This window comes from Condylura cristata, unplaced genomic scaffold, assembly GCF_000260355.1.
Source record: "Condylura cristata isolate star-nosed mole 26May11 unplaced genomic scaffold, ConCri1.0 scaffold00007, whole genome shotgun sequence".
NCBI classification, from domain to species: domain Eukaryota; kingdom Metazoa; phylum Chordata; class Mammalia; order Eulipotyphla; family Talpidae; genus Condylura; species Condylura cristata.
This window is the reverse complement of record NW_004567108.1, coordinates 27968485-27986010: the sequence shown is the minus strand read 5'-3', so window position 1 is coordinate 27986010 and position 17526 is coordinate 27968485. Positions and strand designations below refer to the sequence as shown.

Genomic DNA, 17526 nt, shown 5'->3' with positions numbered 1-17526 from the left:
ATATATATATATACACACACACACACACAAGATCTAATATATATACACACACATATATTATTTTTTTTATGTTTTTTCCTTTTCAGGTTAATAATATATAACTGTACCACAGATCAAGAATTCACTTCTTTTAAAGCCATCTTTAACATATCACACAACATAGTGATAGTGTCATTCTTAGGCTACTAACCACTTTTTCCCAAGATGCCATGTGAAAGTAGTTTCAATAGTTGAATCATTTCCTTTTTCTGGTCTAACCGTTGAGAAATAACTTAGTGAGATTTTGGCATAATGGGTAAAAGAGAGTGGAAACTGAATACCTGGTTGAGGTTTTGTCTGGCTTACTTTTTTATGCTTTAGAATCTTCATCTGTAAAATGGGGATAATAACAATATGTATCCCCATGGTTTTGAAGATAAACAAGTTAATAATCCTTAGAACAGTGCCTAAGGGTATAGCGAATGTTCAAAAAATATTAGTATGATTGTTATTATCTGCAAATAGTCAAAATTAACAATACTTTCAAATGAGCAATATAAACTTTATATACATATCATAAAAGTTCTTGGAATTATTAGGGATTCTTGAGAAGTGATGCTAGATAAAAGTTAAAGTGGAATTCCTAAGTCATAGTTGAAAGTATCAATTATATTTACAGAAGATCAGTCTTACTTCCAACCACACCAAGCCAGCAAGAGTTGAAAACCAACTGGTCAACATATGTTGATGCAGATGGAAAAAGGATACAACTGTCTTTAAATTCCCTAAAGAAAGCTGAGTGGAGAGCCTTCTGGTCACTGCAGTCCAACCTATCATTACATGTGCAGTGAGACACTTTGATGGGTTTCTTAGTCTATGAATAATACATGTTTTAGGAACAGCTTTACAAAAATAATCTGTCTTTGCTCCAAAAGGGCCTATGACAAAGCAAATGCAAAGAATTACCTCCCAAACCAGAAAGGAGTGTGGTACACTCCTGACCCCCACCCCCATCCATGTTGTAAACTGAGGGAACCAGCAAACTTTTTTTTTTTTTTGAGATAAATACCTTAGTTCACATGTGAGACAACCGGAACACTTCAAATTTCAAAATTCTTTTCCCCATAACTTAAAAAAAAAAAAACTTAAGAAAAGAATCTGATTATTTCTATACACAGCAGTATTAAGTAAAGAGCTTACCTTTTTAGAAGATCTGATATTTTAAAATATTTATTGTTTTGCGAATACTATTTTAATTCTGTGAATCAGGCTAAGAGGGCTAGGCACCCCCCACCATGAAATTTAGGACTGATTTTTACTTTGAAGAATAGAGCATGTCAAAGATTATTCCTTCAGAATATGGATAATTAAGTTAGTTTATAGAGCTTTGCCTTGAAGTGAGCCTGTATATATTCAAATCGTCAGAAATGATTATTCCAGTCTTTCTGGCTCCTCCCACAAACCTGGCAGTGGGAGAGGCTGAGTCCACCATCTTATCACCTATGACGACAACTCTCCTCTATTTCAGCTACTGATGGCTTTGTGGGGGAACAGTGAGAGGCTCCCACATTCCATGGGATACAACTGAGCTTTCAATTCACCACCTGCGATTCTTGGGCTAGAGTTGTCTTTTTAGCCCAAGAGCAAATATTCAGGATTATTAAAATTCAAGCCACAAGTCCCTGCAATCTAGAGTAAGAACTCTGATATATAAAGTTAGCGATAAAATACTAGCGGGAAAAAGTGAGTTCCAAATCCGTCCTTTCTCACTCATTTAAACTCTATCTGCCACATTCACATCATCACATTACAAGTCAACTTGTCATAGACGTATAGTTGTATTTGAAATATAATGAACAAACCTTTTTTAGATATTAAGAAAACTTACTGTCACAACTATGTGATAAAACTCTAGAAAGATAATTTAGTGATTAATCTTTATGATGAGACAACAGTCCTAAGTTTCAAATTATTATTTCCTTGTTAATATATGGAAAGGTGTTTTGAAAATTATACCATATGTATTGTCTATGTGATAATTTACCAATTCCATAATCAAAACATTTTCTGACAGAAAGCATGACAAATTTTATTTCATAAATTTTCTTTATATAAAAATCTAAGGCTTGTTTCTTATATAAATCTATATAATTTTGTTTAATTTATAGAATTGATCATTATAATTTTGGAATCTTCATTTTTAGTGCATGTGAATTATAACTCTGGTAAAAATGTTTAATTTTCCTGAATTTTGAGTCACCTATCATGGAAAATATATTTAAAAAATCTAAAATTAGCCCTGAAGTACATTCTAAACCTTCAATTCTAAGAAGAAAGTAAATACTGTTATATCTATCTGTCTATCTATCTATCTATCTATTGTATTAACTTACATGTAAAACTTCATATTCTACCATAAAGTTCATTACTCAGGAATGAATGTAGGCTTTCGTTGCTCATATTTTTAAAACTCGCAGAAAGCCAGAGAAAATTTTGCTATGAAGACTACAAAAGTCTGAATTTTTACTAAGAAAAATTGACAGGTATAGAGATAATAAATTAAAATTAAATTCAGAAATATTTACCTATTATGCTTTTATAATGTGAACAAAAGAAAAGTGTGACACTATTTTGAGAGAGCAGTTTATCAAGTGTCTCTCTATACAAGATTAGGCTGTGTTTGATAGTTTAATTGCTTTTGGTTTAACTTGATGTTAGGGATTTAAGGAAACCAACAATATCAAGTCAAATAATTGGTATTTATGACCACCCCTCAAACATTCTATCACAATATTTTTTAAAGAAAGCCTTACTAATGTGTAGAAAAGAATGTCTGTGATAAATCTTTTTGATATTTCTACATAAAGAAAATTTATGAAAGACACAGGTCTGTGATTATGCAGTAAAATTTCTAAATTGTATATTTGTCTTTCATGGACCTCTGCTTTATTTTAAACATTCCTATACAAATCAACTTTTAAATTTAAATACAATACACTTGGTACATCATTAAAGATATTTGTGAAATTTTAGAAAAATAAATATTTGCTTAAAAACATACAGAAGAAAGCTTTTGGTTATGAATATTATAAAAGTTTCTTAGAAATCTCTTAAGGGCTGAGTACAATAAAACTAGGGCAATGCATATATTCTCAGTTACTCTTAAAAAAAACCTGTAAAAGTGACTATAGTGGCATGTTCTGACACATTCTTTTCATAAACCGAACCCTGTTAGTGACAGCAGAACAGATTGTGTGCATCTGCTGGGAATGAGCCAGATGACAGTGGAAAAACGCACATGGATACCTTGGCACAGCAAATAAAAAATGGAGAAAAAAAAGACCTGGAAGAGAAAGTGCTCAACTTTAATTGAAACATTCTTTCCAACAGGATGAACTTCATCCAACCACCTCGCCTAGCCTGTCAATTTTACATATACGAATGCATTTTCAAGGGGTCTTTTGTAAATGAGAGTCGTTTTGTCCTCTTTCAACACTAAATATTGACTCAGGTTTTGAATTATTTCTTTAATTTATGGCAAAAGTAAGGAGCATTAGAGTGGTAAAAGAGGCCAAACGTCTCTATCAGTCTGGTACAAGAATGCTAAACTTCTAAAAGGCTTAAATCAAATTTTAAATATCTGGGTTACGATTTGAATTATGTGGGTATTATATTGCCAAGAACTAAAGATGCCACAATTGAAATATTCTGCAAATGTGACTATTGTAAACGCTGCTTGCTCTCAATAGTGCTGCAATATTTTACTTTATGCTGATCAACCACAGTATTGTTTAAACAGTTGGCTCAATAGTACTAGAGAGGTCCATACATAAAAACAAATGCGCTTCTATAAATCATATCAGGAAGTTCTCTTGGCTGCTGTGATTACAATGAAAATTTATTCTATACAGTATACAATGCAAATTTTAAACTGGAGATGAAGTTGTTTAATAGATTAGTAGTCTGACTGAAGCAGCTGCAGTCAAAAAAAAAAAAAAATCTGGTGATTAACAGCCATTTTCCAGTAATCATAACCCTGGAAGGGTTACTAAGCAGGGGGAGGGGGAGGGGTTGCAGATGGGAATAATTCTCTAAGCCCATATGCCTTAGAGGGCTCCATCATCTTCACGCAGACTTATTATTATTATTATTATTTTTAAATTAAAGCTTTTAGAGGCATCCTTGATTGCAGTGTTGGGAGCTGTCCATGCTGTTTTACCATAGGGAAGTCCACTCTGCAACTATTCCTTGCATTGAGCACTCTTTAGCCAGGCATTAAACCAGGCTAGAAAAGAAAGCTGGATGCAAGGTGCACACAAGAGGGGCATTATTCACGAGCATGGGAAAAATTGCAAGGGGTTGCAATGCCACAGGCTGTCTAAATTGGTCAGATCTCATCGACATTACCTGTCATCCAAAATATGAATTTCTTTTGGAAATTAAGTGAATGTAACAGTTGAACAAAAGAGCAGTAAGCAGACTATGGGACTTGAAATATCCCTGTTTTCATCCACATATTACCTAAATTTATTTATTTGTGCTGTCAACAGTCATAATTTTCAGGTTAAAATCTGCATTAGTATCTCATGAAGAAAAATTCCCAAATTAAAATAAGTTCATTCATTCATCCACTTAAAGTTGACAAACTACAATTAAAACGAACGGTCCCTTAAATATGGGAAAAAGTGTGATAGGAACACTATTTATTTATCAATTTTATTACCCAATTAAAAATGAATTTAATCTTTATGACTAAATGCAATTCATCAATGTATTCAACATAAACCTACAGAATACCTACTGTATTTAAAAGGGGTGATGTAGGAAAATGAAGATGAGTGAAATGAAACTCATTCCTCATAAAATAATTCTACCTTCACATACAATTAGAAATTTGCTATGTTAATAATAATGCTTTCTTCATTAATGGATAATAATAATGCTAAAGAGAAAAATCTTTAGAATTCTATGAGAAATTATTTTCACTACAAAACCAGCTATTAATACCCTCATCTACATCAAACACTTCTTCCAAACTGAGCTTTTGGTAAAATAAAGCAATCACCTACCTGGAATTCAGCATTTTCAATAAATGATTTTTAAAACTCCTGGATGAAACTATTTTGTTTCTTTGAGTCCATTTCTGATTCTAAAAATATTATATTTATTTAACATTTGATCTGTGAAAGGTTTTGATTTTCTTGACAAAAGACGTATACTGTACTTAGCAATCATTAGCACTGACCTCACATTGCATCAGAATTAGAAAGGTGCCGTGAAAGTGACCCGATTTTAATGTTACAAAAGTATTACTGGGAAAAAAAGTTCAAAATAATCATCCCAACTAAGCATTTCTAAGTGGTTACTATTGATATCATGATGATTTAAACAGACTACTGTGATAATAATTTAATAATTAATGAATATTCACAGTGTGCTTTTCTATGTATTTTCCCCATTTAATCTTTACAGCTCTCAGAAGTGGGTGGTATTATTATCTCCATTTTACAGATGCTAAAACTGAGGCTTTCTAGCAGTTAAATAAATGCTTAAAGCCACTAACTGGTAGCTGAGGTGCTAGGTTTTGAACCCAGTTTGTCTTTACTTTTAACTATTGCTTGTGGGCCTGTATGTACACACATATGTAATTAAATAAATGATATCAAGTATGGAAGAGAGATCTTCAAGCTTTGTATGCTTGCAAATCAAAAGAACTGATTTTCTCTTTCTCTTGCATTTATCCTTGTTCTCTCATGCTTTTTTTCTCTTAGTTCTCACTAATCTCTTCCAGCTTGCACCTGCTACAAACTACAAACACACACACACACACACACACACACTTTGAAGTTTTGGTCTAACACTCTACAGAACATCAAGAAAGCCATAATTTGGTTTAACAAATCAAATAGCCATATCACCTCCTGGGACGTCAAGATGCTGTGCATTTTTGCCGTGGATGAACCATCCACTAACTCTAAAGCTGTCGGTGGTTCCTTACGAATACACCATTCTGTAGCATTTGCTGTTTCAAGATCAGTATCTAGAGCTCTTTCATGACATGGCATTGGGCTGTAACAAACCACATCAATCTCTCAAGTGTAAGGAGATAAATGAACACCTGAAACAATTCTATGATCTCACATATGTAGTCAAAACAAGTTAAAAGTGCATTTGCTTTCACAATACCAGATACTTTGAAGCACTAAGGGAACACAGGAAAGAATCCAAAAACAATAGAAATGGAGGGGAAAATGGTGAAGTCAAGAAGTTTTGATTTTCGAAACTATGCAAAAATATCACACTGTGCTCACTCTAAAACAAGAAGGAGCAAACAGTCCAAGAAAGGACAGTGCCGATTCATTTCCACCAAAAGACTACAGGGAAACAAACCAGGGACCAGTTATCTCAGCTGGCCCATTGCAACTCTGTTAACATCATTCCAAGAACTGCTTTTTGGTCTATGGAAGGGGAAGAAAGACTCAAATGTTAAAGAAAAGAAAACTAGATTCAAAATTATTTCTTGAACCTATCACCTATCCAGAAAAAGTGGCCTTTCGATAAATACCAGACATGAACAAAATGGACACTTCTTTTTTGGTAGCCAGGTTTGTTTATCTTCATTTAGGTTAAGAAAAATAATCCTGATGAAATTAGTTCTGGTTTATACCCTTTTCACATATTAACTTTTAGTGTAGAAAGTTGGAAAAATTACTTTTAGACCACAAAACCTTTACTTAAGGACCACCCAACAACTTAGTAAGACCCTTCAAATTAATGGAAATGAGGCGCCTTAAAAAAGCACTTATTGGGTAACACAGTTTAATTTTTCTTTAATTCTTGCCCAGAGAATTAACTATTACAGGAATTAACTACTATTATGAGATTCATGTCTTAATCAGGTAGAGTTTTGTAAGTTTTATATTTATATAGAAAAATTATCCATTTTTTATTTAAGAAAAAATTCATCCAGAGCACATTTTAAGCCAACTGAAACTTGACAGTGTGTCTAACAATATTTATCCGGGGTGGGGGGGTGATTCAAATTATCCTATGGCTCGGGAAAATTACTAGAAGATAAAGAACCCCTAAATCATATTCTAAAGTAAAAGTGTAGGTTTAAAGCTTTAATCTGAATTTTAAAATAGAATGTCCAATTTTGTAAGAAATAAATGTCAAAAATTTACTGACTCCTATGTATATTAATATATGCAAAAAACAAGTTTAACATTTTCCCCCTTGCTAATGGGCATTGAAACTATGCCAGATGTAGGGCCCTTACTCATAACACCTGTGGCAAGAACAGGCCATTGTGATCATACTCTTCTCAGCTACCTTCTACAATTTCAAATGTGTGCTCTATTAATTGCTAGACACTTTGTAGGAAACATTTACACCCACAGAAAGTTAGTTCTGATACCTAAACATATTTACAATTATCTTCCTTATCTATTTTTGTTTAAAGAGATATACAATTAAATTACATTGAACCATGGGTCTGATTTGGTAAGTTTTATATAGGCGATCAATAGCTGGCTTTGTGGGTTAATGACTAAACTAGCATGTATACACTATTTTTACACTGTAAAAATCAATAATTTAGTTTAAAAATAAAGTTGGAACAAATATGTATTATGTAGTAACACTTTCTCTTAGAGTTTCCATTTAATGTATTCCTACAAGAGAAAGCTAGTATTAAAAAGGTGTGCTGGCAATAATTTGTCTTCACACACAATTCACTTCACACAAATGAGAATTCTGCTACTGATTGAAAGGACCCATGGAAGTTAGAAATTCTTTTTTAATAGGATTTAAAAATAATCAAAATGGTAACAGTTGAAAATGTAACTGGTAATTAAAGATTGGTTTTACCCATTTTAAACTATTTTACAAGGGGAAATATGGGCTTTCAGTCTGCTGTATCAAATACAAAGAATATTATATACATAGTTATTTTTCATGGTAGTAAGCACATTCCTTCTACTGTTAACCTTTCAAATGGAAAGCATAACCCAGGCTGAAAACTAAAGCCCATATTTTCTCTTTTTGCACTCTGTATTTTCACCTAGTAATCACTAAAACTGTTTATCAATAAAAATTACCGTAGAGCCACACATTGTGGCAGAACATGGCTATTTCCAGAGATAAGTAAAAAAAAAACCCATTCAATGTTAATTTGCATCATAAAGTGACCTAACACATTTGGAATATGGTGTACAGGCTTCATTGAAAAGAAACCATTACATTTTTCTTTCCAAAACAAAACAAAACAAATATACAGACATTTGATTGGGCCTGCTTGTGTGTGGGGGGGGTGGGGGTGAGGGGAGAGGTCTTATTTTCTATCTGACACCTATTGTTTCATGCATTCTAAACTGCTTTTATAGGGGAAAAAAGAGGAAACATACTGAATCCACTCTGCAGTTATTGTCTTAGTGATTTAAGGCAGAATTTCCAAGTTCAAGAAGGGGAACATGCTTTTCCTTTCCCAAAGCAATTGCCCAGGATGAAGGCTCTGGGTTCCCTAGTGTACGCAAGAGGAGGAAAGGACATTACTTGGGGCTGAAATCACTCGAGACAGAGGGGAAGTTCACGATGTGGCACTGTGCACTGGGTCTGGTCTGCAGCCAGGAAGTTTTCATATTATAGCTCAGCTGCAGTACCTGCTCTGCATATTCAGAAATAAAAATACACCATCGTGCTACCTCAGAGGCTGAGGATGTTCGAAAGAATTAAGAGAGTTTATTTTTCTTTCTTTATCCTGAGTATAATTACTGTTTTTAAAAAGAAAGTGCTGAAACTACAGTAACTGGAGGGATGTATTTTTTTCCCTGTTTAAACTCCTCAAACTACCTTCCCACAAAGCCACGTAAGTTAAATGCTACATTTACAGACTCACCTACATGAAGGATATAACGTAAAACATCTGCTGAGACACGTATGTTCTGTTCGGATATAAGGAACGTGACAATTTAAAAAAATATATAGGACCATTATAATTTAAAAATGTGCGTTCTTCTGTATGTGTATATGTTCATTCATTGAAGAGATTTCGACTGCAACTAGGTAGTGGGTCCTATAAAGGCTTCCTTGTGTGGCTATGATTTCTAAAAATAAAATGCTCCAGTGGACATGTCTGCTAAATAATCTTCAAAATTAAAGAAATCCTAACCTCTCCTATTACAGTAAATAATAATACAAACTCACCATGATAAGCAATGGTTATATACCTTAATGCGTGGTCAACAATTAATCAGATGGTTTAAAAAAAGTCATGTTTAACCTCTTAAGTAGTCATCTAATTTCCTTGTTTGTCTCCCACTTATTTACATCAGTGGGTCTATTTTCTAATTTTGTAAATAAATAAGCACACTTAAAACCAAAGCTGCCCACCTTTGGGTTTCCGGGAAATGAATATTCTCTTGCTGTCTTTCTAACTTGTTGAAAGAAACAGAGACATGTGAGAGGAAAAAAAAATAGGGGTAGTTTTTAGCTGTTTGAGGTGGGGAAAAAACCCACTATACATCAATCAAAGAAAAATTAATCCAATATGTTAGAGATCCATAGTATCTGAGAACAATTTGTATGAATTCTTCACATGCATCTTATCTATCACAATAAGATACAAGAGGAAAACCAGACCAAGCTCAGGATGCTACTTAGGAAAAGGAGGTTTTCACCAGGGACTACTTCACAGATCAGTTTCTCCAGATTCTAAAAACAAGTTCAAGGTATATTATTTAAATCATTATTTGAAGTTTTGCACTGTCATTCTACATGTATTGCAACCAGTTGCAGGATGAACAACAGCGCTTCATTCATTTCAAATTTACAGCATTAAGAATTAATAAAGTCTCTATAACGTCTGCATTATTAAAGAGTAATGATTCCTGCAGAAATCTGCCCATAATAGGCTTACTATTTTTATGGCTTGTAATGTCACCGATTTCCTTCATAATGTCCTCAAAAGATTCTCTCATGTGTACTTTGCACTTTGTTTACACTGGCTATAGTTAAAAGATAAATGCAGAGATTTAACTTAGGCAGTGAAATGACAATGCACAACAAATGCATTATGATGATGATGACACGTTACTCATATTATCATCTGAAACCAGAAGATGAATTTATATAACAGATTATTGCACGATTCCCCTATTTAATGGTAATATGACTTTTCTTTTTGTAGTTAAAATTAAAATAATATCAAAGAAATGTGAGGTAATACTACATTGGATAATCTATTTTATAATCTTAGTTTCTTTACAATGGTTTTCTTTGTTATACAATTTTCTTTTACTTATTTTCCTTGCACAGATAAAATCATAAAAACACTGATGCTATCTACATAAGAGAAATAAGTGGGTAGGGTGGGTGTTTCTCACACCTTTTATTTCTTTATACCTCAATATATCTGTAAAACAAAATAGTTATCTTTGAATTTCTGTTTTGAGCAAAACCCTAGTCCACTTTAGAGATAACAGATGATATTAAAATTACAAAACTTTGAGATATTTTCTAGCATTCTGTATGAGAAAGGCTATTAATAAGAACTGCTTAAAAAAAAAAAAACAACCTGACAGTTTCCTTTGCTCACAACTATAGCAGACCATTAGAAATTGTTTTTTCTCATGCTGTTATTCACTTACATACTGCATATTTGCTTCAATTCTCCAAGGGAAGAAATGTGGCTCTTGTGGGAAAGGTCCACCCCTTTCTACATGTTTGCTTCCTTGAACGAAAGGAACACACCCCCTTACATTCTTTGAAATGTGTCCAACATGCAAGAATTGTAATAGTACGGCATTGACCAAATGCGAAAATCTTAAATGTGAGACAGATACTGTGAAAATGCTGTGTGTTTAGAATCGGGAGAACGAAGAACAGATACACAGTAATAGAGATAAACTACATCTAGTTTAGCATCGATGTTTGCATGCTCCAACACTTGTTAAGTGTTAGTAGAAGAAATTGGTGAAGGTTTTTGTGCACCTGTGTGTTGTCTGCCAACTCAGGAAGAGGCCCAGAAATGTTAGGAGTTTTTAATTGCATCCTTTGAATTTTAGCCCCATCAAGGGAATGACTGCTCCCTTTCCTAAATATTTTAAAGAAAAATAATCAGAAACTAACGTATCCGTCTTTGAAATAGAATCAGAAAGCTATGTGAAATCACCCAAGCCCAAGGATATTGAAAGTCTATGCTCCTTCTGTCCTAAGAAAGAAAACTCACATCAAAATTGGTATCCACTAACTTCTCCTCATTAAGACAATCTTCTGGGCCCAAGAAGTTATGTCCCTATTAAATCTACCTTCTATTACATAGAATAATATTCTCCCAAGACAAGGTTTTTGTTGGTGTCTTCTAATAAAGTGATACATTCCATTTTCATGGGAATTGGTACATTAATTTTTACTTTTATCTTTTCTAAAGCCCTTTTATTTATTCCAACTTTACATAGAAATTTGCAAATATAAAGACACAGAATCAGCAAAATTTTTCTCTCTTAAGCTGGTTTAGTGTTTAAATGAAATGGTTAGTCCCACTGCAATGTGTTCATCAGGCATTCACAGATGAACTAAGCTATGTAATTTTCAGGCCTACAAAATGGAAGCTCAGCTATTCTGCCTATGTCTTTCCCTTAGAATAAGAGTTAAGTATAAACAGTGACTATATAAACTGGAACTGATGGTGATGAACTTATTAAAACTTAGTAAGATATTGTTATGGTCAAAGAAAAACTGGAAGTTTATGCCACAAACACACTTTGATGAAATATCTCACTCACTAGAATTTCCTACCTTGTTATAATAATGCACAGAAAATTAAACACATAAATATTAATTTTATGTATCACGGAAGATATAGGCAATGAAAATGCAATGTTTACATTTATGGGTGACTCATTAGTGTTTTATTGTGTGAAACACTAGGAGGCATCAGTTGGGTAAAAAAGGACTTCAATTTTCAAAGAAGTAAGAAATTATTGTGGAGTAAGATGTATAAGAAGTTAGGATTTTCGAATGTCAGTATGTAGCCCCAAACTTTATTCTCTGAAATAAACTCTCAAAACATATTTTGCTGTGAAGAATGATCTTTATATAATGCTCATGAAATATACATTATTTAACTAAAAAAATCTAGTAAGATGTACTTCAAATGCATGGTTTCATAACTATGTAATTACATGTTTTTAAAAAGAATATATCTGATAGCAGAATAACATAACGGCTTCTGACTGCTATGCATTTTTTTACCCAGTTTCTCAATATCATGAAGTATACATTTCATTTCTGGAATGTATTATTTGATGTTCTCTGCAGCACCTCTAAAAATGTCTAATGCAATTAAGTCTTATCAAAATTGCTTCACATAAGCAGCCACAGAATTCAGTGTCTGTTCATAAAAAAGAGGTAGAACTTAAAATTTAAGCAATGAAGGTATTGTTCAAAAGGACACGTTTTCTTTTCCTTCACTACTCTAAGCCCTGTCATTTGAAAACGCAGTTTTCCACTGTTTGAATGACTCTTTTAATGATGAAGCAACAGGGTTGTGGTATACTTATCTAGCAATCATTTGAAATCGGAGTGTCTTGCCATTCCTCAACAATCAGCTTTTATCTTTGACCTATCAAAATAACACGTGAACTGCGTAATACGCCTTTTGTAAGGTGCACAGACTGTTGTTGCTTCTAGTTTTGTGAATCGCCCCTGTAATCTGGTTTGATTTCCTAACGATGACAGATCTCAGGGAACACTCAGGCTTTACAGAGTACAAGGCAGTGCACGCACCCATGAGATTAAGGTACAGTGGAGAGGACGGGGATCTTAATCACCTATCCTTCTATATACAGCACCTCGACTGAACACCAGTAATTAAATCTTTTCTTTGTGTCCAGACAATCACTATATTCATACAAGGAACATATGTCTATTGGTAAGTTTTAGACATTAATTAGCGTGGTATTTTCTCAGAGGATGTGCTGTTGTACAAAAGTAGAACTTTGTCAATAAAGTCTACTCTGTGACCCCTCATTGCAAGTGAAATTCTACCATGTTGCTTTGAATCAGGTCCTGAAACCAAGGTTCTCTGTTTAATATTTATATTTTTGTACTATGTAGCACAAATGTTGCTGCACTGATATTTCCTCATTTTTGTCACTTTCTGAGATTTCATAGGCTCAAAATATACCGCATCTAGAGTTGGGAAGTAAAACCACTAGATATACTCAATAAACAAAAGAAAGTTTTGAAATATAATGTTCACACATGCCAGCAAATTATTTAACTCACTTTTTGTAAAATATTTAATACAACAGATCATTTATTAGAAAGGTCTGATTGCAGAGTTATGCAATTTATTGACTCGATAAAATGAGGGCCAAGGTTAAAAATCATAGACATCTGAAATATATAAAACATAATGCTTTTTCAGGATTCAATTTTGAATCATCAGATAACCTTTTTCTCTATTGGAATGAACCATTTAACCTACATTTTGGAAATTGCTTATGTTTACAAAGAAAAAAGCAGGCAAGGTGCAGCAAATTCTTGTTATTTAAACTGTACATAATTAATGTTAAAGTGCTTCTATTTTGAAGAACTAATATATCTGACTGCATACTTTTAAAGTATGAACAGCTCAGAAAAGGTGGAAAATTAGCTTCTATCTATAAAGTATTTGTATGTCACTTAAACCAAAGAAACAAAATAATATTTTTCAAAACTTGCAGCTTTAATACTGTCTTTCAATGTATTCCATACACATATGCAGCAATCAGAACGTGACCAGCGTAACTAATGAATGAAGTAAAATACTGGAAGTCTGGAAAATACAACACAAATATCCAAAGATGTGTGAATGACACTAGTTACAAAAAGTCGATTTTATAAAGTTTAGTAAAACTCAAAAGATAACTGCCAACTATTGACTCTTTAGCTTGACCGTAATTTAATCAAACTGAATTTAAAGTCTGCTTTGATGAAAACCTTTAGAATTGAGTTATTAGTCGAATATATAGCCAAATGTGCTTTCCTACAAATAGAATGAGACATAAGAGATTTTTTTCTCCTCTCGAGGTAGAATATTAGATTTGATACATCTCATTTTACCTGTCAAGTTCTGAATCCACTTGCTTTAGAACTACTTCTTTTAACTTAATAATTTCATGAATACACTGGAAGACAATAATATGGCTTAGCAACTGCATTGTATTTAGCCAAAACCGATGATAGAGAAACAAACAAACAAACAAAAAAATAGTGTTTGTGCCAGACTGGTACATACTGAACACTTTCAAAGACTAACCCAAACTCTCATTATTTTAAAAAATCAAATAAGATGTGTAAGTCTCAAATCGGAGACTGTTGATCTATTTAAAGTTAAAAATGAGTATGCAATCCAGAGGTTAAATGGGGTTCACAGGTGGTCACATTTCCATGTCCTTCCAAGTCTCTAGGGATTGGAGTTATTATACTCCACATAAACATCTTTACTCTGCAACCACAATTCCACTGCAAGGTGCCAGTGTAAGAGAGGTTGGTCACTTTTTTTGACTGCTATAATGAGGTGCCTAGAGTTCCCTTTATAGCACTTAGAAAATATATGCAGTCACTAACTATTTTACAAGACAATTACTATTAGAGTTAGTATCAGATTTACAATAGTAAAACTCACATTGTGTCAAAGCAATTCTCTACTGAGAGCCAGTAAAGAACTGGCAGAGAGCCTGATTGGACTTATTATACTGTCAGCATGTACATATAAAGGTATTTTATACCCAAGACACATTCCTAAAATGTGAAGAAAAAAGACTTTTCCCTCAAATACGAACTACTGGACCTAGAATAGTCAGAAATGTTTCTGTGAGAGTTCCCTTTAAAAAATCAAGAACCATATTCTGGAGATAACAGTATTACATTTAAATTCTTGCATAATGTTCAAAACGCAATAAACAAAGTGCCATGTCTAGATAGAATTCCTTTGTGCCAAACTTTAGCATTGAGTTTGGTAACTTTCATCCAAAGTCCAAACAGGAGGCAACTGAAGAGGCTTAACCTTATTTGCTTTTGAACAGCTATGGATTTGACTTGACCTAAAGAGCAATGCATATGTATCCTGAAATCCCAACAACTGTGAAATACATAGGCTACCACGGTTAGGGTTATACTTTTTGTCCAAACCAATTAAGAAGCCCTCTATTAAGGCAATATTTTGGAAAGGGAAGGAAATGCACAAAGGTATCCTGACAGACAGCCAAGCTTTAGCTCAAACTAATCCCAAGAATTAGTGGCTTAGAAGCATAACCCACAGCAAATCAGTCTTTGGGGGGACTCACAAGAGCATCTTCCCACAGTGAACTCACTGCTAAATCTTACAGCATGTACTTCAAGGTCACAGAACATTCTGTTATATATTAAAATCCACCCGTCTCCACACGCTCCACCATATCAAACATGCTAATGACGTGAACTAACTTCATGAAACTTTAAACACACTGGTGTGACAAGAACAAGTCAGGAGTGATTTCAATAGCTGATGGCGAACGGATATGACTATCTAAAAAGTTACTTTTAGCAACAAACAAGGAAATCATGGAATCTAACGAAGAGAATGTACAACAAGCCCCAATTTCAGTTTTCTAAAGAGGCACAGGGAAAGACCCAGGGCCATGGAATATACTGATGCAGATTTCAGAGACAATACCCAGGCTATCTCTATTTCCTCGAGAAATGTCAGAGGTACTTACATGAAGGAAGACCGGATCAGATTAGTCCTTGGGATATTTTCCTTTCTTAAGAGAGGGGGGAAAAAATAACAATAATCTTTACTTCGTCCAGCCTTGAAGTGCTTGTCCACCTGATTCAAACATGCAGCCACGGCGACCCACACAGAACCTTCAAAGTCAATCCAATAGCAGCCCGAAGATGTCTGGGTGTACGCGTGTGCTCAAGTGTCTGTGACTGCGAGCAGAGCGAGCAGAGAGCTGGAGACGATGTGTGTGTGCGCGCGCGCGCGGGTAGGGGAGAGCGCGCGGGGGAGGCGCGCTCGGGACCGCGCATTCGCGCGCGCCGAAACCTCTCGGAGAAGGAGGAGAAGGAGGAGGAGGAGGAAGAAGAGGAGGAGGAGGAGGAGAAAGTGGTTCTCAGTGGCCGGCCGGATTAAAAGTAACCAGACTCGTCCAGAAAACTGCGTCCAGGAAGGAAGTGACAGAAGACGAATGGGAAAAGGAGAGCCGCTCACAGCCTTTGAAACATCGCGTAAAAAAGGCGGCGGGCGGGGCGGGGTGGGAGTGGGGGGAGGATATTGGGAGAGGAGGCGGGGGTGGCAGGGAAAACCGAGCACACTGGCGGGGGGCTCTGAGCAGCACGTCCGACGAAGTACCTCGTGCCTTATTTCCCTTGATTTGATTTTGTCCTCGCCTTTGCCTCGCGCTGCCTTTTTCTCTCGGTGTCTCTCTCCCTCACAATCCCAAACCGCTGACTCTCCGCGAGCTGGAGAAATCATCAGTTTCACTCTTGCAAAAGGGGGGCGGGACTAGACCTCGGAGCATTTTAATAAAACAAACATACAGCAGTTCCCTCCTCACCCCTCCAGTCTCAACTAGATTGATAAATTACTCCACTACACTACTTTAATTATGTATATGGTATGCAGAATAAATCACTGAACATCAGTACCTCAATCAAGCACTTTTAAATGATAATTGCATCTTGGTGAATCAATCTTTCCATTCCTGACATTTTGCTAATTTTAGTTTTACGGTGGGGTAATGGCACATGCCATACGCAAACCTAATGACAATTCTTTATTGCACGAAATCAAGACAACACGGCTAGCAGCGGCTCCCCGCTCTCCAGGAGCCGCCGCGGAGGACGCTCGGAGAGCCAAGGCTCCGGCAGCCGCGCGCTCGCTCCCCGGGGACGCCAGGAGTCAGCCTGCAGGAAAGTCCTTAAAGTCGGGATCTTTCCTCTGACCAATAGGAGCGCGACCCTAATAGTTGCTCTGGTGACTTTTTCCCGGTTTGAAGACGCGTTAACCACTTCATTCTTCCACCGGTTCGAGCGCCTCTCAGTTACTCACGCGTACAAGCCACGGTCCAGGATGTCTGCAGCACTCGATTCCAGCGCGCTTTTCTTGCATGCCCAGAAACGCGGCTTTCGACGCCGGGAGGTTGGGGAGTTAGAAAGCGAGGCCGAACTATTTCCCGAGGGTTAGTGGTGCACAGAGTGAGAAATGAGCAGTATTTGAAATCTCCACTTCATCGCGGGGCCATGAACTTTCTAACCAGTTTGGAGATATTTACCGAGGCGGCAGCTTCCTCGGAGATTTCGCCCTCCCTCCTCCCACTCTCTCTTCCACACCTTACTGGATTTTATCCAAGGCATTAACATGTAAACCAAACCAACTTCCCGAATGCATTAGGCTTCCCTATCCGATAACTCATGACTTCACTTATCCTGAAGAGTTTCAGCTGCACAGGAAGCAGCAATGGAGACTGATAAGGAAGATACTTATGTTAAGGATTAAGCGTAGTAAACACTTTTCCTTAC

The 17526-nt window shown here is 35.5% G+C and overlaps 1 protein-coding gene across 7 annotated transcripts in view; it reads right to left on the bottom strand.

The window, feature by feature from the left end:
• MEF2C (myocyte enhancer factor 2C) overlaps positions 1-17526 on the bottom strand; it is a 164975-nt gene that overhangs the window by 128579 nt on the left and 18870 nt on the right. For 2 of the 7 annotated variants that reach the window (XM_004678145.1, XM_004678146.1), the window contains exon 1: positions 15723-16214. The exons of 1 other annotated variant lie outside the window; for it this stretch is intronic. The gene's annotated coding sequence lies outside the window, so the exon portion shown is untranslated. Of the gene's footprint in view, positions 1-15722; positions 16215-17056; positions 17124-17526 lie in introns of those variants that run through there. 4 more of the 7 variants (XM_012721839.1, XM_012721840.1, XM_012721837.1 and 1 more) reach the window with 3 other exon arrangements.